This window comes from Tamandua tetradactyla, chromosome 4, assembly GCF_023851605.1.
Source record: "Tamandua tetradactyla isolate mTamTet1 chromosome 4, mTamTet1.pri, whole genome shotgun sequence".
NCBI lineage: Eukaryota > Metazoa > Chordata > Mammalia > Pilosa > Myrmecophagidae > Tamandua > Tamandua tetradactyla.
Genome location: NC_135330.1, coordinates 115,473,647 through 115,498,809, shown reverse-complemented (window position 1 = coordinate 115,498,809; position 25,163 = coordinate 115,473,647). Strand labels below are relative to the sequence as shown.

Sequence of the window (25,163 nt, the reverse complement as noted above, 5' to 3'; positions counted from 1 at the left end):
GTTTTAGCATCATCTATGCCAATTCAATAGGAAATAATCTGCAATTTCACAAAAACTGTGATATTACTTCATGGAGTACAACTACAAAGACTGCACCTACTAATCACACACAAAAGATCACACAGATGTTCCCTTATCCTCTCTCCCGTAATAATTTCAGGGAAGAGAAAAGGGGAAAAAAATCAACATTTATTGCTTACCTTATTTAATTTTCAGAACAACTCTGTGAGGTAGGTTTCATTATCTTCATTTCAATAGATGACAGAAGTGAGGCTAAGCCATTTTTCCAAGACCATAAAGCTAGTAAGGGATAGAACTGGCATTCAAGCTCTGTCTTGAGTCTAAAAGCTCATGTCTCCTAGCTCCCTGAGAACAGGAGCCAAACACCTTGGCTGGGTCCAGTGGATGATGTGGGAGGGTAGGCAGGTTGTGGGGGAGGATGCAGTATCATAAAGAGGCTGACATCGTTTGGCTGCCCCTTCAACCTACCGCCAGGCAGAGTGAATTGTGATGCAGGCACTCACGTCACCTGGGTGGGGCAGGCAGAGGCAGAATGGGGCTTGACTGAACTGGGGGGGAAAGAGATGTTTGTACATCCACCTGGAGTCCAAGAGAGAGTGATTAGTCATAGGCTATAATTATGCCTATCAGCTGCTATGCTTTTAAAAATAGGATTTGATGCCAAATATGTGTAAAGAAAGATAACTATCTATCTAGAAGATGTGGCTGTCTGGAATTATCATGGGTTACCGGATGCAGAGAAGGTAGGTCTCCACTGATTGACTCTTCATTCCACTCTCTTATACCCAACTACACAAACAGTATTATCCTGACTCGGGTGGAAGATGTTCTCATATAAGATATAATTCCTGTCTGTAAGGAGCCAGAATACTGTGGGGGAAGTCAAACAACAAAAAAACATTTCAGGGCACAGTCAAGTAGAAAACATACACAGTCAATAATAATTTGAGGGGTCTAGAGGAGGGGGGGCACCTACCCTCCCATGAACTCAAAGTCTTTCCTTTCCACCCCTCACCCCTACTACCCACACTTAAGACAGAAGCAGAAAGAAACAAACTAATAGGGCCTTGTTCTAACCCTTGTAATTCACCAAATCCAAACAATACGATTTCTTCTGATTTAGATATAAGCCAGGGAAGGAGGAGAGAAGGGAGGGAGGGAGACTCTTTCATAGTAACTTCTAGGAATCTGTAAATGTATATATACGTTCCCTGAAACATAGTGTTTCCTTAGTACAGGGATACAAGAGGACATGCCACTATTTTCCAAACAAATCCTGGAGGAACATGCTCTAGCCCATTCTCTCAGTGATGGCTGCTGGAAAAATAAACATAATTTGACTTTTGTCCAGACCCTCTGTATGAGGTACACTGAACCCTCCTGTCTGGAAACAGGCTTTTGCCTATAATAAGAGAATGACTTGATTCTACATTTTGGGTGTGTATTATGGAAAACACAAATCAATAAACTTCATTGTTTTGCTGATATTATAGAGTTGGGGAAGAGAAAGGAAGCTGATTAATAAAACACTTAGCATCAAAGAGACATGTTCGACTTTAGAACAATGAGATGGCCACCCTGACAAGACATATTTGGGTACAATCTGGTGTGATGATATAGGATATTATAGGCCTGTAAAGAGAAGCAGTCAGGACTGTCCAGTGACTGATGCTAAAGGCTCATCCCAGGTTTCTTAACTATGACTGATCTGGATCCCACATTCCTGCTTCTCTTCAAGAGGGGCTGTGCCCAAATTCTCTTTACCATGGCACCAGTGACTATCCTTACACCCAAGAGGAGAGCTGTGGAGTCACCTCTATATAAGGGACTGAGGGCACCACTGAATCTTCTGCCCTGAAGTTCCAGCTTGCACCAAAGAGGCATCCTGTCCTAGAAGGCCATTGCTGGGAGTGAGCAGGAATAGAAGTGTGAGTGTAAAGAAGGACTGAGAATGGAAATCTTCTAGCAGCGCTTACATGCTATTATGATGATATATTTGCAAGCCTACCCCTTTTCCTGGACCAGGAGTTCCCTGAAGTCTGGAGTTCTGTCCATGAAACCTAGCAATATTCAGCAGATAGCATGGGCTCAGTATGAGATTACTGAAAACATGAAAAAATAAATGCTGCAAGTCAGAAGAGTTGCCCTCGATGAAAATTAGTGTTTTAAAGCTGCTGTGGCATTCAAGTATTTATAAGATGCCATGGAGACTGATTTAAATAGAAGCATGAATTGAATCAAATCCTACATATCTGATAATTTATCTGTGGACAAGAGCATTTGAGGAAGACTGTGGATATAAAGGTGAATCCATTTTTTCTGATCAGTTACAGGCTGATGTTCTTTGATATCTACCTCAGTCACATCCAATTCTTGAAGTATAAGGAAAAATCCATTTAAAAATAGGGTAATTGGGGAAAAAAAGAGTCTTCCATTAACTAGATTCAGATAATTCAATATTTTTACTACTAAACCCCAGAGATCTAGATTGCTAAGGAATAGCATTTGCTTTGAATAAAATACTATTTTGGGAAAGCCAGTATTGGCTTAATGAGATTTTTGTGTACTGGGCTTAATAAAAAAATTGTATTAGTCATTTTGTACAAATATGGTAGAGTTGATGAATTACTCATAATGAAGGAAAATAACCTCCAATCCATTTTAATAATTCTCTTACTTCAAAATACAGAAATTATCTGTAAGCACACAGAAACCTAGATGATGATACAGGTCCAGATAAAGGAAGTGATTAGCCAAAGTCACATAGCTAATTCACAGTAGAGATGAGATTAGAATCTAGGTTTCCTAACATCTTGTCTAAAACACTTCCTACCACATGCGTGGCTGGAGAACACACCTAGGCACCTAGGACAGGTGTGGCAGGCAGATCTCCACTGTTTGTATCATGTTGACTTTTCATGGAGACCCAAAGAGTCAATGCATTAAGCTTTAGTTTCCAGATTTGGAAATGGATTTCAGGCCATTAAAAAAACACAGCTACTATATATAGTAATTAATCATCATTTCATAAAGAAGGGATTTTAATATTAAAAATAGGATCTCTGAATGAACAGAGTTTTTATTTAAAACACTCACAATGCTCACCCACATTTTCCCCATTTTGTTATGGATCATGGAAAAACTTCAACATGCAAAGTCACTGTTAGTAGACCTACATTGGAGAACCAGTGGTTTTGTGGAAAGAACACAGAATTTGGGTCTCAACCACATCACAGTTACAACGCATCCTCGGGTGAGTCATTTTGACCTCTGGGTCTGTTTCCTATTCAGAAAGGTCAATAATAATTCCTGACCTACCTGCTGTAAGGGCTGTTTCTTTAAGCAAATCTAGTATGGTTAGTCTCAAAATGTAGCCTCAAGACCGCCTGACCCCATGCCAGAAAATCTGGAACCAGGATGTAGTTCTAAGAGGTCCAGATTAGAAGGCAAGAAACCTGAGTTCATATTTTTTAAATGGTGGTTTATAGTATCTGCTCTAATGACCACAGAGGCAGGTGTGTAAGATTACAAGTGTAAAATAATCCTTCAAAATTGAGGAAGTCAAATCAGTTAGACTCTTTTCTCAACTGACAAATAAGGATAGTGAACTAGATCAATGACTCCCTTTCAATAGCTAAACTTTTCTTCAGGCAAAATCTTTTGAAGAAGCAAAGGCTTTCAGCCAATGTGGAGCTGGTGTGGTACAAGTGATAAGGATCCCTGTCCTTTCCCCTTCCCTCTCACTCCCCTCCCTTCAGGTAGCCTCTGAGATACCCCCATGTTAGAACATAATTGAACTACTTGGTATCTGAGGTATATTTCTGGCTTCAGAGAAAGTAAGTCTAACCATTCGTCATCAATCAATGCCATAGAATGGAAAAAGCATGGAATATGTAGTCCCTCAATCATCGGACCTTCCTTCCCAATCAAGTAATTCATGTGTAGGATATCTCAGATTACATGGTGTTCAACAAACATAATCAACGAGGAAATCATTTTTTAAAAATCAAATTCATTACTATTCTTCAGTTAACACTGAGGTTCTAACCAAGTTTATTTTTTTCCTCCCTTTCTATTTTCATTGTGCCTATGGAATCTATCCCTTCCTTTCTACCCCCTACAGCCACACCCTCAGCATAAGTTTCAGGAAAGTACGAGGGCCACCCACCTGCCTTCTTTATATTATTATCTCGCTCTTCAGACCCCTTTAGTTAACCTCAAGCTTTCTTACTAAATTCACTGTTTTGATAGTGTCACCTGAAAAATCTGTGACTATGTACAAGTTCTCACTCCATAGTCTAGAAAGAGACACTACAAACTGATTAACTTCCAACTGCCCACACTCCCTAGCTCCTTTCAGTGTCAAGCATATTTATGTAGCAGGATTCTTGGATCTTTAGGCTCCAGCCTCAGATTCCTTGTCCTGGACATGCATGACTCTCTGGGTCTCATCTTGATAGAGAGCAGATTCCACCAGTCACCTCAGAGCTGAAGCCAACTCTTTGGAGTCATCCTTGACACACTGATTTCTCTCACATTCCCTTCCAGTGGCTGAGTCCAGGAAAACATGTTTGCAATGTGACCGTTCCGCATCAGCTCCACCACCATCCCTTCCTGGTTCTCCGACCATGTTCCCCTATGCTCAGCTCACTCTGAAACAGCTATCTGGTCTGCTTGCTGTCCTCAAATGCATCAAGCACACTCTAGCCTCTGGGCCTTCACACATGCTGGTTTCCTCTGCCTGAAAGGCTCTTCTCCCAGATATATGCTTGGATATATAATCCCTCCATTCACTCACGTTTCCCCTTAAATGTGGCCTCCTCAGAGAGGTCTTCCCTGACCACCCTATTTAAAGTAACACTTCCATTACCCTATCTTAAGGCTACTTTATCTTTTTTTTATAACATCAATTGAAATTCAATTCTATATTCATTAGTTTGTATGTTTTTTAACTGGTTCACCCCTCATTAGCTGTTCAGCTCTGTGAAGTCTGAACTGCAATTTTGTTTTCTGACCTAGTATACCTAGTGTCTAGAATAATATAGAACACTTACAAAGTGTTCAATAAATATTTTTAATCAGTCAAATAAGTAGCTCCCCAAATTGGACTTTGTCTTTAAGCACCTCATGTCATACCCATGTACATATAATGCTGAACAATGTGTATATTGTTACATTATAGCAATGAATAAATATGTATATATTTATTATAAATAAATATAAATAAATATTTCATGGGCAGGCACTGGGAATATATATTTTTGATATTTCAAAATTAGTTTTTTACTTTTTTGAAACTAAACATAGAGGTATTGCAAACCATGAAAAGTAGAAACAAGAAAAATGTCTACAAAAAATATCATTACCATAATAGAAAACAATTATCATGCTTGTGTATCCCTTTCCAGCCTTTTATAATTAATATTTTTGTTAGAGAAACTGTAGGTTTATAGAAATATCATGCATAAAATACACAAAATGCAAAGTTATAACAACCTATTATTATTGCCTTGCATAGCGTGGTACATTTGTTATAATTCGTGAAAGAACTTTTTTATAATCATCTATACAGGGTTCACTGTGTTGTACAGTTCCATGATTGTTCTTTAAATTTTTATTCTAATAAGGTAATATTACCTCAAATTCACTCCCCAACTGTATTTACATATATAATTTAGTACTGTTAATTACACTCAGTGTTATGCTACCATTATCACTATCCATTTCCAAAACTTTACAATTGACCCCAATAGAAACTGTACAATTTAAGCATTAATTCCCCATTCCCTACCACCAACCCAGTCCCTAGTTACCTACACCTTAGTTTCTGAATCTATGATAACATATGTTTTTATTCCTCAAATTGAGTGGTGCCTTCTTGATCTGTCTTTAATAATTTTTAATTATTATGGATGACGTAGGTCCAGGATGATGTACGTCTAGAGAAGAGGGGTCGTGCTGGCTGATTTGATCTGTGCAATGCTCCACACAGGTTTCAGTCCTAAGGTTTTTTGAGGATGATCATGAAACAACACAGGGTACAACTGGGTATCACTTCTCTTTTAACAGTGGTCGACAAATGGTACAACTGTTAATTAAAAGCACATAATGTTGCCTGATTATGAATAAAATGTCACAGCTCACTGGAGCATAATTCCTGCAGTATTAGTAGAGAATTAGCAACTTTATTAAAGATTTGGAGGACTAGTCACTTTTTCATCATCCTTTAATTAAAACCTTCACATCTTGCACTTGAGAGCCTTTGTTTCTTACCCATTATTTTCATTCTTTATTCTGGGCTTGAAAAATGAGGATGAAAAATGGTAAAAGCACAAAAGTTTCTAAATGAGCTTTTCATGCTATAATAATAGAAAGGCAGAGTTTTCTAAAATATTGAGCAAAATAAGATTTCAATGTTCTTTGAAGTAGAAGACCAAGAAAAAGAAAAGAAAAGCAGTGTTTAGCAGAACATACTGGATTTAAGGGTTCTTTTATATTCTAAAATGAATTTATATTAAATATACAATTTCACTCCATCTTCTTACCCACACTAACTGAAATATACAATATAGTTCAAGGGCACCAGTTCAAGATCCTAAAGTGGAAAGTTATCCTGTTACAGTGCAGCCTACTTACTTTCCTCTTATTTTTGGAATAGTTATCTGCTCTAATGTCTAGTAGCATGACAAGACACAACCTCCCTCTATCTTAGTCCCTTCCCCTCCCACAGACCCACTCAGAAGGGTATCTAGTGCAATCCCTAAGTAAGTAAGTAAAGTATCTAAATAATATTAGCTAGGATTTTTTGGGGTTTATGTACTAGGCAATGTGCTATGTACTTCCCACACACGATGTCCCAACTCCCATTCAGCAGAGGAAGATGCTAAATCTTAGTCAGATTAAGTACCTGGTTCACGATGACAAGCTAGAAAGAAGCAGAGGCAGCATTAAGCCCAGGTTTACTTCATGATCCCTACACGAGACTGCCTTAGATCCCCAAGTTGTGGGCCTCTTCTCTAAAATTCTACTAGATGCAGGCAAGGAAAGAGTGCTTGATTTTTTAAAACTTTTTTTTACTGTATAATATATACACAAAGCAAAGAAAGGAAAAAGCAATAGTTTTCAAAGCACTCTTCAAGTAGTTATAGGACAGAGTTTGTCATGGGCTACCATTCCATCATCTCAAATTTTTCCTTCAAGCTGCTTCCCAACAGTGGAGCCCAGAAGGAATAAATATTTTTTTGTCATCACAATTGACTTTTTTTTCTGAATTTATACTAAAAAAGCAATAAATTTCAAAGCACAATGCAATCATTAGTTGTAGAACAGATTTCAGAGTTTGGTATGGGTTTCAATTCTACAATTTTAGGTTTTCACTTCTAGTTGCTCTAGAACATTGGAGACCAAAAGAAGTATCAATTTATTTATTTATTTATTTATTTTTCTTTAAATGGAATGCTTCACGAATTTGCATGTCATCCTTGCACAGGGACCATGCTAATCTTCTCTGCATTGTTTCAATTTTAGTATATGTGCTGCCAAAGCAAGCACAGAAATATCAATTTAATGATTCAGCATTCATATTCATTTGTTAAACCCTACCCTCTCTGTATAACTCCACCATCACCTTTGATCTACCCCTCTCTTTAGGAGTATTTGGGCTATAGCCATTCTAAATTTTTTTGTGTTGGAAGGGGCTGTCAATAATCTGAGGTATGGAGATGGAACTAGCTGATGTTCTGGAGAGGCTGGGCCCTCTAGGTTTTAGGATTTATCTGGTCCAGGGATCCATTTGGAGGTTGTAAGTTTCTGGAAAGTTACCCTAGTGCATGGAACCTTTGTAGAATCTTACATATTGCCCTAGGCATTCTTTGGGATTGGCAGGAATGGTTTTGGTTGGGGGTTGGCAATTTATGATAGGTAGCAATGTCTAACTGAAGCTTACATAAGAGTGACCTCCAGAGTAGTCTCTTGACTATATTTGAACTCTCTCAGCCACTGATACCTTATTTGTTATACTTCTTTTCCCCTTTTTGGTCAGGATGGAATTGTTGATCCCATGGGCCCAGGGCCGGACTCACCACTGTGGTTGATGTTTTATGTTGGAACCCTCATTTCTAAGTCCTTTCATACAAATTAGTTCATTATGCAGCTAATTTCAGCCCAAATGAGAAGAAATCTAGATATAATACATACCATTCCCTGACACTGAACTTAGCCTGATGCATTTTACAATAAAAATAAACTGATATTATGGATGTGATAAAGAACCTGAATGATGGAACGCAATAAAAGAGCCAGCTTACTTTCTATATAAGAATTATTATTTGTTTGGTTAAAATACAGACACCTGAGTTTATCTGTTCCATTTACGCTGCTTGAGTCTCATTAAGACTACATTTCTGCTTTCTTTTAAATATTGTTTTCCATATTTCAAACATCTAACTAAGTAAACACAATGCAAAGTGAGATGATGTACTGTTTGGAAAATCATAAAATTATAGAGTAGAGTAGACTTCCATTATAATCCAATTTTCACTCAGTCATAATTTTCCCAAAGGGTTTCCTTCGGGTTGAAACTTTCTAAGCTTGATTTCAGCATAAAACTGACTGTTTTAATTCCCTTGAATTTGGCAAAGATTCAATTTAATCTTTTTTTCTCTTGATCATAGGAGTGTGTTTCACATAAAAGTACATCAGGCTTAATCTCCTTTTTATGGATGTAGCCTCTGACAGACTTCAGAACCCACCTTCTTCTGAATTCTTGGGCACTTAAAGCAATGACTTAAGTGGTGGAAATGATACAGAAGACTACAGAGATGATGCTTCTTTGTTGGCAAAGAAGTCTTACCTTTTGCACAATGTACTTCCTGGTACCCAGTCTTTGTACATATTGGGTGATTATCTTGGTCTAGATACCTAGAAATAGAACTGTTGGATCAAATGGAATGTGTTTTAAATCTTAATATATACTACCAAACTGTCTTCCAAAAATGTTTGAACTAAATAATTATCATCTCACCAAGAGTACGTATTCCTCATATTCACCAATACTGAATATTACCAATCTTTGAAATTTTCTGTCAATTGGATAAAAATATCTTCATCGTCATTTTAATATAAAATCCCTTAATTATTATTAAGTTAGGGAGTTAGAGTATATTATTATTCATTTTTATTCTTTCTTGCATCTTGACCTTTCTTGAATATTTATTTTTCATTTTGCTATGGTAGATTTGTAAGTTATGTTTTGTAGAAGGTTTTGCATCTCTAAAACTATCTTTATTTTACTCTCATGCCTGTGAATTCTAGGTTCAAAATAAATTTCCAGGAGCCTTTTGCTTCAATGTATTCTAGGATTCAGGGTGGCCAAAAATGTTTGCTAACATAATATTCTTTCTTTCTTAAGTAGCTTTTTTTTCCTTCCTCCTTGGAAGCAGTTGTGATTTTCTCTTTATTCCAGGAATTATGAAATTTCATCAAAATGCACCTAGGTATCAGCTGTTTTTCATGTACTGTGAGAGAAATTAGTTGACCCATCTAATCTGAAGATATAAAAAGTCTGTCTTCACTTTAGAAAAATTAACTTCTGATGATTTCTTTGATAATTTCTTTTATATCTACTATCTCTGTTCCCTTTATCCAGAATTTTTCCTGGACAATAAGTATTTGACCTCTTAGATGGATTTTCCATACCTCAATTTTTCCTCATTTTTCTTTCTTGTCTCACTGTTCTGCATTTTGGGAGAGTTCCTTAACTTCCCAAATCACCAACTTGGCATTCAGTCTTATGCATTCTGTTATTCAGCCATTCCATTTAGCTTTTTTTTAAAATTTTAGAAATTACATGTTTACTTTCCAGTATCTCTTTCTTGTTCATTGACTCTAAAATGTCAATTTTCTTATTTTTAAATCTGAGCAGTAAAATGTTCTCTTACACTTGAAATACATTTTGATGAGGCTGAATTGTTCCAATTTTAGTATATGTGCTGCCAAATAGGCACACAATACCTGACTTTGAATCTATGTGAACCCTGGGTTGCTTGAGGTCAAGGTGCTTAATGCACGAATTTGTGGCATTGCCTAACATTATTGTGCTTATCTAAATAAATAATTATAGCAATAATAACAGTGGTCAACATATGTTGAACATTTCCTATGTGTTCTAAATATTTTACCTGCTTTAGCTCATTTAATTCTTAAAGAAATCCTATGATTGAAGTTAGGATGACTCTCCTTTGTTTATGCAATGTTTTAAATTTTTTATGTTGGGGGGAAGTGCATGGTCTGGGATCTGGGATCTGACCCAGATCTGAATCTGGGTCTCCTGTACGGCAGGTGGACATTTTTACCACTGAACCACCACTTGTGCACCCCTGTATATGCAATGTTTCAATAGTCATCTAATATCTCATTTTCATGTGAGCCAAGGCTATCCTAGACCATACAAGGAGTACCACACAAAGCTCCTGTGCTCACAGTATTTAAAACAACACCTATCAGTTCTCATAAATCATCTGATTCTATCAAGGTAATAAACTTGACACAGATATGGTTAAGAACTGAAGTGTATATAATCAGAGAAGAAATGAGGATTTAAAGATGTATTTAATGTAGACAGTAAGTGTAAAATTTCCTCCAAAGAACCAAAACTGTACAAAAGAAAGGTGCTGCTAGTCAATTATTTCCTAATTATCACTTCTGATAGGAATCTACCTGGGAGTAGTCCTGTAGAGCATACCAATGATATAATGCCCTGACCTAGAACTCTTCACACAAATGATGACAAGGAGCGACAGCTACATAGCTTAGGGGATGGGTGCAGCAGAAGGCTAATGAGCAAAAATCTCTTCGATGCAGACATTAATGGAAGACCAGGATTTGAAAATAGTTACCTTCACACTGAGCTGTGTGGAATGACCCAGGTTGAGAATGATTAAAGCTTTAGGAGAATGTAGTTGTAGTGGCAGTAGCATTAAGTAAGGCTATGCCTAAACGGAAAGTACCTCTAGCTATTTTTATGTCTTTAAGAACAAATGGGAATTTGCTTAAAAATCAAATTAGCATAATTAAAGATGTAAAATTTTTAGCCTGTTGGTGAGATGATTGCATTTCTTTAAATTCAGTCAATGAAAAATCTCTGCTACTCCCTTTTAGGAAAATATTACATTAATTAATATCACTGAAACCAGTTACATTAACCAGTTCAACTCAATACGAGCCAGAATTTGCATCAGTAATCGAATGCTAATATTTCATATATAATTAGAATGAAAGCTTCTTGGTTATATACAATCTGGGAAAGTTCTTAGGAAATAATAAGTGAAAAAACAAATCATACTACTCTATGAAAAATACAATGTAAAATATAAATACAGAAGATTAAACATTAAAAGGAACAAGGAGAAGTAAAAACAGAATTATTAGAGTAATTGAAGTATAGGGAACTTTTTATTTTCCTTACATTTTGATGTTTAATTACTAACATGCTAAAGATAGAATAAATCATAACTTTGTTCCATCTTCTGTAGGAAGAACAAAGAAAAAAGAAAATAATCCATAATTCTATCCAGATGTATCATTGTTTGATATTTTGGTATATATTTTTTCAGTTTTTCTATGTTTATTATACACACATTTATTTTTAAATGGGATCATTTTGTTCCTTCATCACTTTAACAATACATTGTGAATTTTTTCCTCCACGTTTTAGCAGTGGTTTGCGAAGTATCATCCACAGGCCTCTGACCCTGGTGTCCCTCAGATCCTTTCTTAGGGTCTGTAAGGTTAAATCTATTTTCATAATATACTAAAACTTTATTGGCCTTTCGATGGGGCAAAAGTAATTGTGGGTAAAACTGCCATGGCACCAAACAGTACCAGCAGCCACTGCAGACTTCAACAGCACACACTCACAGTAAAAACACACACCCGTTTCATTTCAAAATGTCCTTTGAGAAGCAGTAAAATTACTAATTTTTATTAAATCTCAATCCACTAACTGCATTTGTTTTTTTATTTGGTATGACAAAATAAGAAGTACACATAAAGATCTTCCAAAACCTATGAAAATATGATGGCTGGCTGGAAGAAAATCACTCTCTGACTGCAAGAATTGTGAGCTGAACTAGTCATGGAAATTTTTACTTGACAGAACAACCCACAGACAAACTATGATTATTCAGACCTGGGTATTTTACAGACAGTTTCTTGAAAATGAATAAGGGGAATAGCTGACAGTACCTATTGCTGATAATGAAGTCTGAAACTCTCCTTGTGAGATCAGTGGAGATATTAAGTTTCTTATAAATATTGTATAATGAAATGTGTTGATATTTAGATACATTTTCCAAACAACCATTGATGATGTTATAAAATCATGCAAGAGTAGGGATAATTCAAAGTTTCAGCTAGCCCAATGTTAAAATCCATTTAACGAAACATGGTTTATTGATGTGGTGTCAGAGTCCGAGGGCACTAACTTTTAAGACACTAGCACTTGCTGAGTTTTGGTGCAGTATCAAAGAACAATATCCACAATTATCTGAAAGGGATATTAAAATACTCCCTCACTTTACAGCTACATATCTATGAGATTTTCTTTATATCCTTCAATTGGAACTAGTGTCATTTAACAGATTGAATACTGAAGCAGGTACGAAAATCCCATATTCTGCTATTAAGCTAGTCAATTAAGACATTAAAGAGATTTGCAAAAATGTACACTACTTCACTTACTAATGCTTTTTAAATATAGTTACTTTTCAGAAATGTGCTATTTATTATATGGTAATGTATAATGTGTTTATTGCTATTTTAGGTGAATAAATAAATATATTAAAATATCTAATACTTTCTAATTTCTCATCCAGCAAATACTGATAGAGAGAAACCACATAAAGGAAAGTTCTTTGGATCCCTCGATAATTTTTAAGTGTGTAAAGATATCTTGAGACCAAAATGTTTAGAAATTGCATAGAAGTCTTTTTTTTTATTTTTTAATGGATATGCTTTATTTATTTAACCCAAGAAAAATAACCTGTATGTAAATCCAAAAGGACCCAGCAACAGGTTTTGCATACAGTGAATAATGGCCTGGTTCTGGAGCTGGAGCTACTGCTTGTGGTAATATATCCTTCCCGAAGGAGCAGGGCAATTTGAAGAGAAAGACTGCAGGCTAGGATTCCCTTAGCCACATACAACTCCATTCATTCTCCTGCTTCATTTTTCTCTCTCTTCTCAGTATTTTGTTTGATTTGTCTATAAGATTTCCACAGAAATATGTTAACAGAAGTTGAATTATAAATTAGGTTCAGTAAGTCAAATAAAATTTTCCTTTAGGTCACGTTAGGTTTCTGTTATTTTTCTTCATTTCTCGTTGATACTTGATGGAGTCCTAAGCACGTTAGCTCTGTCACTTCTGACCCTCACCACATTTCAGTCAAATCAATGCACTTAATGAATTAGAGAAAGACTTATTTAAAGCAGACTTTTCTAAACAAGGGTGGGAATATATTTGGAACACTAAGAACTCAAGATCCAGTTTATCTGTTTTGTAAATCTGGATTTTCATAAATCAGGATTTATCTATACCAATTAATCATTTTTTCTGGATTAATCTCAAATAAAAGAACTAAAGTCTGCCCAGAATCCTAAGTATATACGTTCCATAAAATGTGGTTCTCTCATGCATTAATATTACTTTTTAACGAATTCAATATATACAGAGTTAGCCTCATTAAACCCAAATGGTCTCTGGAGGCATTACCCAAGTAACTTTAAACCAGACTCTACTCCTTAAAATGTATTCTGAAGTACTTAGGCATTTTCATTGTTATAGAGGCACTTCAGCACCCATTTTAAGCAAGCCAGGCAGCCACAGCAGAAGGCTAGAGAGAGTAGACCTAAGTGACATTTTGGCCATGTATGACTCTAAAGATACAAACACCTGGAACTATAAAACCTATGTTTTACTGTGAAATAAGCATAGGAATCCTTTCAATGATTTTTCAAACACAAAAATTGAATTTGCTCTCCCAAAATCTATATTGGGTCAGACCAAACACCCTTCTGATTCAACACATCTTTCCTTGCTTTCCATTTTATGAGTCAACCATGAACAGACTTTGGGTCCTAAACAAACAGAGTCTCAAGTAATGGTAAAAGCAGAATATGTACCAGTTTCCCTGGGTCCCCTTCCCAACTTCTTCTGGGCCTAGGATGACTGCATGCAGGTTAGGGGCTACATGTGTTCTCAGAACCAGGCCCAGCATTGCTGGCATCCATGAAAATGAAACTCTTTACTACATTGAGATAATACTTCACCCATACTAGTATGGTCAGAATCAAAAAGTTAGATAATAACAAGTGTTGACAAGCATGTGGAAAAATTGGAACCCTTATATGTAGCTGGTGGGAATGTAAAATGGTACAGCTGCTTCACCAGTCAAGCAATTCTGCAAACGATTAAACACAGAATTACCATGTGGCCCAGCAATTTTGTTCCTAAGTACAGACCCAACAGAAACTAAAACAAACATCTACTGAAAAACCTGTACAAGAATGTTCATAGGAGGATTATTCATAATAGGCAAAAGGTGGAAACAAGTCAAATGTTAATCAACAGACTATTTATGGTTAAATAAATGTGGTATATCCATGCAATAGAATGTTATTTGTCAACAAAAACTACAGATGCATGTTAAACCTTGATGAACATTTAAAACATTACACTGAATGGAAGAAGGTCCACATATGTGTCCATTCATATGAAAATCCAGAATAGGAAAATCTATATGGATGGAGAGTAGATGAGCGGTTGCCTAGAGCTTCTAGCGGTTGCCTAGAAGTAGGAGCCTGGAGGGATGGTGGGGTGATAGCTAAAGGGTATAGGGTTTCTTTTGGTGTGATAAAAATATTCTAAAATGGACTGTGGTGGGGACAACCAATTCAAGAGACTGAGACCTTGATCTTGGCATGCACCCCTTTGAAAATTATTCCTGCAAAGGAGAAGCTAAGCCGACTTATACTTAGGCCTAAAAGTCACCCCTAGATAACCTCTTTTGTTGCTCAGATGTGGCCTCTCTCTCCAAGCCAACTTGTCAGGTGAACTTAATGCTGTCCCCTCCACCCCCACCCCACCCCGCCATGTGGGACAATAAAAGTCCCCGGAAATGTGGAACAGAATTCCTGGGGATAAGCTGGGACCTGGCACCACAGAATGAGAAAACCTTCTTGAGCAAAAGTGGAGAGAAAGAAATGAGACAAAATAAAGTCTCGGTGGCTGAGAGATTTCAAACAGAATCAGGAGGTTATTTTGGAGGTTATTTTTATGCATTGTATAGATATCCCTTTTTATTTTATGGTGTATGGGAGTGGCTAAAAAGAAGTACCTGAAACTGCTGAATTGTGTTCCAGTAGTCTTGATTCTTGAAGATGATTGTACAATTATATAGTTTTTATAATATGACTCTGTGATTGTGGAAACCTCGTATCTGATGCTCCCTTTATCCAGCATACAGACAGATGAGTAAAAAAAAAATAATAAGGACAAAAATAAATAAATAAAATATTAGCAAATAGAATCCAACTTCTCAACTTCTTTTGGGCCTAGGATGATTGCATGCAGGCCATGGGCTACATTTGTTCTCAGAATAAATGCATTTATTCTGATACATTTAGATATTATCAAATTGAACCCAACAATACATTAAAAGAATTATACACCACGACTAAAAAGGGTTTATACCAGGAATGCAAGGATGGTTCAACACAAGAAAATCAATTAATGTAATACAGCACATTAACAAATCAAAAGGGAAAAATGACATGATCATCTCATTTGATGTTAAAAAAGCATTTGACAAAATTCAACATCCTTTTCCAATAAAAACATTTCAAAAGATAGCAATCAAAAGTAACCTCCTCAATATGATAAAGGGAATATTTTAAAAACTGATAACCAGCATCATACTCAATGGAGAGAGATTGAAAGCTTTCCCCCGAAGATCAGGAATGAGACAAGGATGCCCACTGTCACCACTATTATTCAACTTTGTACTAGAAGTTCTAGCTACAGCAATCAGGCAGGACAAAGAAATAAAGGCATCCAAATTGAAGAGGAAGAAGTAAAACTTTCATTATTTGCAGATACTATACTTGGAAAATCCTGAGAAATCTACAGTAAAGCTACTTGAGCTAATAAACACATTCAGCAAGGTAGCGGGATATAAAATTAATGTGCAAAAATCACTACTGTTTCTATACACAAGCAATGACCTAAGTGGAGCATCAGTTAAGGAAAAAATTCCATTCAAAATAGCAACTAAAAGAATCAAGTACTTAGGAATGAACTTAACCAGGAATGTAAAGGATTTGTACACAGAAAACTATACAACATTGGTAAAAGAAATCAAAGAAGATCTAAATTGGTGGAAAGACATTCCCTGCTAATGGATAGGAGGGTTAAACATAGCTAAGATGTCAATTCTACCCAGACTGATCTACAGATTCAATGCAGTACCAATAAAAATTCCAACAACCTACTTCGAAGACTTGGAAAAGCTAGTTACCAAATTCATTTGGCAGGGAAAGAAACCCCAAATAGTGAAAAGCATCCTAAAAAAGAAGAATGAAGGGGGAAGAATAACACTCCCTGACTTTAAAACCTGTTACAAAGCCACAGTGGTGAAAACAACATGGTAGTGGCACAAAGGTAGAAGTTTTGACCAATGCAATCTAATCAAGAGTGCAGAAATAGACCACAAAATCTATGGTCAACTGATTTTTGACAAGGCCCCCAAATCCACTGAACTGGGACAAAATAGTCTTTTCAATAACTGGGCATGGGAGAACTGGATATCAATAGCCAAAAGAATGAAAGAGGACCCTTACCTTACACCCTATACAAAAATTAACTCAAAGTGGATCAAACACCTAAATATACGAACTAGCACCACAAAGCTTCTAGAAGAAAACACAGGGAAGCATCTTCAAGATCTAGTAATAGAAGGTAGCTTTCTAAACTTTATACCCAAAGCATAAGCAACAAAACAAAAAATAGATAAATGGGAACTCCTCAAAACCAAATGCTTCTGCACCTCAAAAGACTCTGTCAAAAAGGTGAAGAGGTTGCCATGATGGAGACCCAGGTTTGATTCCTGGAGCCTACCCATGTAAAAAAAAAAGGTGAAAAGGCAGCCAACTTAATGGAGGAAAATATTTGGAAATCACATAATGGTAAAAGGTTTGATATCTATACATAAAGAAATCATATAATGAAACAACAAAAAAACAAACAAACCAAATTATAAAATATAGATGGCTCATAAGCAAATGAAGAGATGTTCATTTTCATTGACTATAAGGGAAATGCAGATCAAGATTACAATGAGATACCACCTCATACCACCTATAAGAATGGCTTCTATTAAACAAACAGGAAACTATAAATGTTGGAGAGGATGTGGGAAATTGGGTCACTTCTGCACTGCTGGTGGGGATGTACAATGGTGAGCCACGATGGAAGAAAGTTTGACGGTTCCTTAGGAAACTAACTATCAAGTTGCCCTATGACTCAGCAATAGCAGAACTTGATACATACCCAGAAAAGCAGAAAGCAATGACCCAAACTGACATTTGCACACCCATATTCATAGCAGCATTATTCACAATCACCAAAAGATGAGTGGATTAACAAAATTTGGTATACGTATACAATGGAATATTATGCAACAGTAACACAAAATGACATCCTGAAGCACAGAACAAGATGGATGAACCTTGAGGACATAATGCTGAGTGAAATAAGCCAGACACAAAAGGACAGATACTGCCTGATTCCATTTTTATGACCATGGTAAAGGTCAAATTAGAGGCTTATAATACAGAATATAGGGGATTTAGAGATACATGGACACTAGAGATGGGTGAATGGTTAGCTAATGAGGTTGAACTCCAATATAAGGGAATAGATAGAAGTGAAGGCAGTTCTCTGGTAGGTCTATAAGTAATATTACCATACTGAAGATGAACAAGATTGAAAGGGGTTGTATATACCTATGTGTCCCACTGACTAACACTAGAAATATAAATAAATTCTTGCAAGAACTACTTCAAAAGTATGATTCATGTACAAAGAGTGTTTGAGTCCAGGGTACGGGGGAAACTGCCATAGCATGCTATGGGCTATGTTTAAAAGGAAACCATCACAACTACAACAGCAACAGCAGAGGTAAATAATGGGGGGAGGGACAAGAGTTAAGAGGAGGCTTAGATTTTCTATTTTGCGAGAGTGTGTTTATTGATTATGTTTCTCTTGGGAACAATGAGATTATCTAAAATTGAGAGTGTTGATGGATTGTGGACTCTGGGCATTATACATGATGCCTGGTGAATGAAGGTTGCTGAAGGTTGACGAAGAAGGTGATTGGTGAATGATGGCATATACATATAATTGAATGTTGTGCTGCTACAAAAGGAATGAAGTCATGAGGCATGCAACAATGTGAATGAATGTGTCGAACATTTGGTGAGACAAAATAAGCCAGAAATGAAAGAACAGTTATGGTATGGTTTCCTTTAGAGAATGCCTGTAAGAAAACAGGGGCCTAGAGTGTAAGATCTTAGAGCAGACACATTTAGTCCAGAGTGGTAATTATTATTTTTGGATTTTGAAAAGCTGTTTTCAAATATATATATATATATATATATAGCTTGTTATTCAGAGATAAGAACAAAACTGATCATTTGGGATTAAAGTAATTCAGAACACAGGGGTACAGAAGACATTGTCTATATTTTAGAAGCAAACATACTCTTTGAGAACAAAGGAAGAAAGGTTTACTTGGTCTGGAACCTAAATTTTCTGTAGCACATAATCTAACTCAACTTATCTGTATAGCTCATTTGAACAAGTGAAACACAGGGAGCCCAGAATAAGAAAGAAGTCCTTTAATCCTGTATAACTTAATGTAATGCCTGGATACATCCTAGAAAAAATATGGAACTACTAAGCCTTACCATCAGGGAATCCCCTGATACTGTGTCAAACATTAGGGACACCAAAATCAATAGGCCAAGCCCTTGATCTGGAGGCTTACTCTTGTGAAGCTTATGTAGGTAGCAGAGAAGCTTAGCCTCCTATAGGTATGCCTAAGAGTTACCTCTAGAGGACTTCTTTTGTTGCTCAGATGTGGCCTCAATCTCTCTAAACCCAACTCTGTAAGTGAAATCATTGCACTCCCCCATACACGGGATATGACATCCAGGGGTGAAAGTCCTCCTGGCAGGATGGGAGATGACTCCCAGGGATGAGCCCGGCCCTGGCACCTTGGGATCAGCAATGTCTTCCTGACCAAAAGGGAGAAAAAGTGTAATGAATAACGTATCGATGGCAGAAAGAATTCAAATAGAGTCGAGAGGCTACTCTGGAGGTTGCTCTTATGCAAGCTTCAGTTAGACCTTATTACTTATCATAACCTGCTAAACCCCTACCAGGACCATTCTACCCAATCTTAAAGGACACTTAGGCCAATATATAAGATTTCACAAGGGTTCCATGCACTAGAGTAACTTTCCAGAAGCCTACAACCTCCAGATGGGTCCCTGGAGCAGATAAGTCCTGAAACCTAGAGGGCCCAGCCTCTCCAGAATATCAGCTAGTTTCATCTCCCTATCCCATATTATTGGCAGCCCCTTCCAAAATGAAAAAGTTAGAATGACCATATTCCAAACACCCCTAAAGAGAGGGACAGAAAGATCAAAGTTGATGGTGGAGTTAGGCAGAGAAGATAGGATTTAACAAAGAACTATGATTGCTTCATCATTAAATTGAAATCTCCTTTAGTCTCCAGTATCTTAGAGCAGCTAGAATTAAAACATAAAACTGTGGAATTATAACCCATGCCAAACTTTGAAATATGTTCTACAACTAATTGTGATGCTGTGCTTTGAAATTTATTGCTTTTTTGTATATATGTTATTTTTCACAAAAAAGAAAAAAAGTCAGTTATGATGATAAAAAATATTTATTCCTTCTTATATTCTGGAGCAGCTAGAAAAAAAAAATCTGAGAGGATTCTATGGTAGCCCATGACAAACTCTGGGATCTGTCCTGTAACTACTTATTGAAGAGTGCTTTGAAAACTATTGCTTTTGTCTTTCTTTGCTTTGTATGTGTTATATTTTACAATTAAAAAGTTAAAATAAATGAATGAATAAATAAATAAATAAATAATGGGGAATAAGGGGTAAAAGAAATTGAGTAGATTGAAATACTTGTGGTCAATGAGAAGGAGGGGTAAGGAGTATGGGATCTGTGAGTTTTTTTCTTTTTTCTTTTTTTCTCTTTTTTTGGAGTGATGCAGATATCCTAAAAATTATGATGGTGATGAATACACAACTACTTGATGTTAAAAAATACAATAAAATAAAACAGGACTGTGGTGATGGTTACACCTATCTGTTTCTAATACTAAAAACCACTGAATCACCCACTTTAAAAGGATGAGTTGTATGGTATGTGAATAACCCCTCAAGGAACTTGTTTACAAAACAACAAAATCCTCCCTCTCCCCACCACTGCAATACCCCTCACCTACGGTACCACTCCTCCTAAAGGGCTACCCTTTTCCTCTCCCAGAATAGGAAAGTGATTTTCTGGACCCTAAAGGTTCTGGTCAATTTTGGAGGGTAATCTTTCTGCCCCTTCTCACTTTTATAACATAAGGAAACCACTCCCCACCAGCAAACAAGAGCCTGTTTCCCCCCACTCCACCCCCTCACCCTAGAGGAAAGTAAATGCTCCTAAACCGGTTCTCCTGGAGATTGTGAAAATGATGCTCTGAGTCTTTCCTCAATTTATAATATCCCCAGGTGATGACAGGTGAAATTGGTGCTCCCGAACCAAAGAAGCCTGAGGGGGGTCTTTTCCCACTCTAGTATTCCTCAGACACTGGACAATTTCTAGACAATAACTTTGGTTGTCACAACCGGGGGGAGGGCTTTTCCCTGGCATCTAGTGGGTAGAGGCCAGAGATGCTACTTAATGTCCTATAATGCACAGGACAGCCCACCCCACTCCACCCCGACACACACACAACAAAGTATTATCTGGCTAAAAACATCAATACTGCAGAAGCTGAGAAACCCTGTTCAAGACAGATGCAAAACACACAGCTCCTCGGTTCATGGGTACACAACAGAGATGCTGCTTGCATTATTTGATAGTTTATTCAACAATCTAGATGTTTCCCACATCAAGAGGTTTGAGCTCTGCCTCCGACACTTATCAGTTGAGTGACATTGGGCAAACAGGTTAAGTTCTCCATGCCTCATCCATGAGTGGAGAAAACAATGCCTCTACACAACTGTCGTGGAAAATTATGTCAGATAATACATGCAAAATGCTTAGTGAATACTCAACAAATGTTAGCTCCTGCTATCATCATCACCATCATCACTAAAAAACTTAATAACTACTGGTGCCTGGCACTGTGTTGGCACCTGAAAATACAAGAATGAATAAAGACTTGGGACCTATTATTCAGGAGATCATAGACATACTAAGATAGGCAAAGACACAATCAGAATACCGATCCCAAAAGTTCTGAAGAATGACCTCAGAGTAAGCAGTGAGTCTTCAGGCTCATATTCCTAAGAGGCACCTCCTGTTTCCCTTGGCTCCTCACTGAAGCACATCTTTTGCTCTCTTTTAGCATCGTGGGAAGTGATGCTTGTCTTCTTTGTGTCCTCTCATAGCCTGCCTCCCTGCAACCTCTCCCCTCTCTTCATACCCCTGGACTGTCCACTTTGTGAAGACTTACTCTCACAGCAATGAGACTGGCAGTGAAGTGACTTCCATCAGCCTCAGAAAGAGGACAGAGCAGAAAATGTCACCACATTTTCAAGCAATGAGGGTGTATTCAGCACGTACCATCAGGTCATTTGCTTCCCATGGCATTTTTGGAATGCATCAGCTAGAAGAATCTCTTAATTTAGTAGAACTAAGCATTTTCAAGGAAAATAACTCCCCCAGTTAAAAAATTCATCACAAGTTATTTTCTTTATTGTATGAAGTGACTTTTAGTTATCTTCTTATATCATCGCATGCAGCTCTGCTCCTTGCTCTATGCTAGAAAGTTATAATTTGCACGTACACATTACAATTTGTAACTGTAAGAATGACTATGGTGTCACATGCACTAGAATAATGATCTGCAGCATAAATAAATAGGGTTTGTAAGGAAGGTATGTGTCTAACAAGAATATCCTTGAAGGTCTGCAGTTCAGAAATGAGGTTCTGTCTTGCACCATTCCTACAGCGTTGGAAAAATTACTTAAAAGGTAAAAGCTCCATTTAGATGCTATATATTTTTTTTCGTTGGTTTAGATTAAACCCAAATTATTATTTTAAAGTTAATATAGAAACACTGTGGAAAGATGAGTCTTTTTTTAACTGCAGTGATGCTGCATCATTTGCTCAAATTAGAAACAATTGGTGAGTCTGGTTTGGTGGTAGGCCCTAAACAAGCCAATTAGCACGCAGATTAACCTCTGTAATCACTCTCTAGCCAATTGCTTCCAGCAATTTTTTCATAAAATTTGTTTGCATTCATGTTTCTTAATGGAGTAGAAACCAGCCTTGCATTTCAGGAATTTGGTCTTCTTGCATAGTAAAGTTTACATATGCTTTAGAGAAATTTACTGCTGATTTGAGTGTATTGCAAAAACCTCATCTTTCGCTGAAAGGCTCCCAACCATAGGAGGATACAGAATAATTTGTTTTGGACTATTAGGAAGCAGAGAATTTCACTTAGAAAGAGGCATCACAGTTTCTCAACTCTACAAATCATTCTTCAAGAAAAACACATTCAGAATCAGAATGATAAAGGAGGCAGAGGAGTGTCTATACGACAGCCTTCCTCTTTCAAAACATATTACCAGCTTCTATTTTAGTTTCCCAGCTGCTAAAACAAATACCACACACTGGGTTGGCTTAAACATGGGAATTTATTGGCTCACATTTTTGAGACTAGGGTAAGTCCAAAATCAAGGCTTTATCAAGGGTAGCTTTTGCCTGTCTGGCTGCTGACAACCCTTGGATTCTGGCTTTTCTGTTACACGGTAGTGTCTTCTACTTCTTCCTCTCCTTTCTTTTACAGGTTCCACTGACATCCAGATTCTGGCTGCTTCCTGTGGCTTCCTTCCTTCCATGTCCAATTCCTTTAAGTTATAAGGACCTCAGTCATATTTGATTAAGACCCACCCTCATTTAATTTGGCTACACCTTAAACAATAACATCTTGTGGGGAACATGATTCAATCCTCATCATCTTCCATGACATTTGCTCTATTACTCTGGTCACACCCAACCTTTTAGTTCATATTTGTACTTTTAAGATCTAACTGTAAAAAAATGCCAAGCTGTTCACTCTTTTATTGGAGCATTCCTGGTCACATACTTATTTGTACCCCATATCTGAATGCAATCTCTATTTGCCCTCAGAGGCAGGCATAGCTGGCATGTCTGGAAGACCATGGGTGGTTTCTCTTTGGACAAATTCACAAGTAGAACCGAGGAGCCTGTTAGGATAGGAACAAGTGGAAAAAGACTGACAAGGAAACTATAGTTTCCAGGACAAGGACAATGATGTCAGAAAGAAGTGAGGCTGAGAAGAACACAACACTTACTCTTTGAATATTAAGAGATCAAGCCCCAGTGGGCTCTTGGGAGGCCTATGCAGAGAAATCACTGTAAAAGGGAAGCTACAATTGATTTATCTGAAATCTCAGGGGGCCACCAAAATACAAGATATTTGTGAAATTTGTCTAGTAGCTTCAAAATATAGGAGAAACCCCTCTGGAGCTGCCCCTAAGTGTTCTGGATGTGAGGCTCCATCACCCTGGAGTTGTGACAACATCCAGGGTTACCAATGACATGGAGGGGGTCACAGCAGCCAAACTCCTCCCCAGGAGAGCCAGCTATTAGGAGGAACCAGAGGACCAGTTCACAGAAGTCTATCCTGTTGAGATTCCAGAGTCATCTGGGAGGGACACAAGAGGGCTGGTGGAAGCCCCCCAAAGTGCTGTGTTGTAACTGACATTGTGATTTGTGTTTTTATTCCCAGGATGAAGTGGCTTGGGAAAGACAGGAAAGGTGCAGAAGTAAAAGTGATGGCTGTGATCACAGCTGCTTTATTCTCTGTGTAGTTTCCAGCATTGTTTCTGTGAAGTCAGGCAACTATATAAAAACATTTCACTGGAAATTAATAAGCCCTCAAGTGAAATTATAAAAGACCCTGTGGTGTGAAGTGCAATATCTAAAAGTATTGAACTAGGAGAAGGAAACTGCTAAAAATCAATGCTTCCTGTACTTCTCATGATGATAAACTACAGACATGGGTGTAAGGAAAATTTCTTGGCTTATGACTTACTGGAATGAAGGAGAAGAAATATCATCTGATTCACCTAGAGACTAAGGGGTACATGGAGCTCTCAGCTCCCTGGACCTACAGCAGCTGCCCATTCCTCAGGTCTAGCTGAATGCCCTCAGCTTAGCCTGTCTAATCTTCTTGCCTTCTGAGCTTGGTCCTCCCCACCATGTTGGCATTTCTGTCTGTACTGGTGTGCTCTCAGGAAATGTGTGGCTTCAAATCACAATGATTCATTTCATGTGTGCCAGTATGAAAGGGTTATGTCCCCTAGAAAAGCCATGTTTTAATCCTGAGCCTTCTTGTGGAGGCAGCTGTTTCTTTTAATCCCTATTTAGTACTGCATGTTGATTAGATTATCTCCACAGAGATGTGACTCACCCGATTATGGGTATTAACCTTGGATTAGAGGGAGACATGACTCCACCCATTCCACATGGATCTTGATTAGTTTACTGGAATCCTTTAAAATAGGGAACCATTTTGGAGAAAGCTTCAGAACCACGAGAACCACTCATGCAGCCAGAGACCTTTGGAGATGAAGAAGGAAAAAATCCCTGGGGGGGCTTCCTGAAACAAGAAGCCTAGGAAAGCTAGCAGACATTGCCATGTTTGCCACTGGCCTTTCCATTTGAGAAAGAAACCCTGAACTTTATCGGCCTTTCTTGAGTAAAGGTAACCTCTTGTTGTTGCCTTAATTTGGACATATTT

At 37.4% G+C, this 25,163-nt stretch overlaps 1 protein-coding gene, 1 long non-coding RNA gene and 1 other non-coding gene across 8 annotated transcripts in view; 1 reads left to right on the top strand and 2 right to left on the bottom strand.

Moving 5' to 3' along the window:
- The window catches only part of ENOX1 (ecto-NOX disulfide-thiol exchanger 1), a 311,721-nt gene extending 310,553 nt beyond the window's left edge, over positions 1–1,168 (bottom strand). For 3 of the 5 annotated variants that reach the window (XR_013174569.1, XM_077158331.1, XM_077158333.1), the window contains exon 1: positions 201–1,168. The gene's annotated coding sequence lies outside the window, so the exon portion shown is untranslated. The remainder of the gene's footprint in view (positions 1–200) is intronic. The other 2 variants (XR_013174570.1, XM_077158334.1) reach the window with 1 other exon arrangement.
- LOC143681359 (uncharacterized) lies at positions 535–25,163 on the top strand. 2 transcript variants are annotated; one of them, XR_013174572.1, is made up of 4 exons: positions 535–764; positions 3,179–3,274; positions 21,738–21,961; positions 24,150–25,163. It is a non-coding gene; the product is annotated as an uncharacterized LOC143681359 (long non-coding RNA). The 2 variants fall into 2 exon arrangements; XR_013174571.1 differs by lacking the exons at positions 21,738–21,961; positions 24,150–25,163 and adding an exon at positions 5,943–6,253.
- LOC143681830 (U6 spliceosomal RNA) lies at positions 7,466–7,572 on the bottom strand. The gene has a single exon (XR_013174887.1). It is a non-coding gene; the product is annotated as a U6 spliceosomal RNA (small nuclear RNA).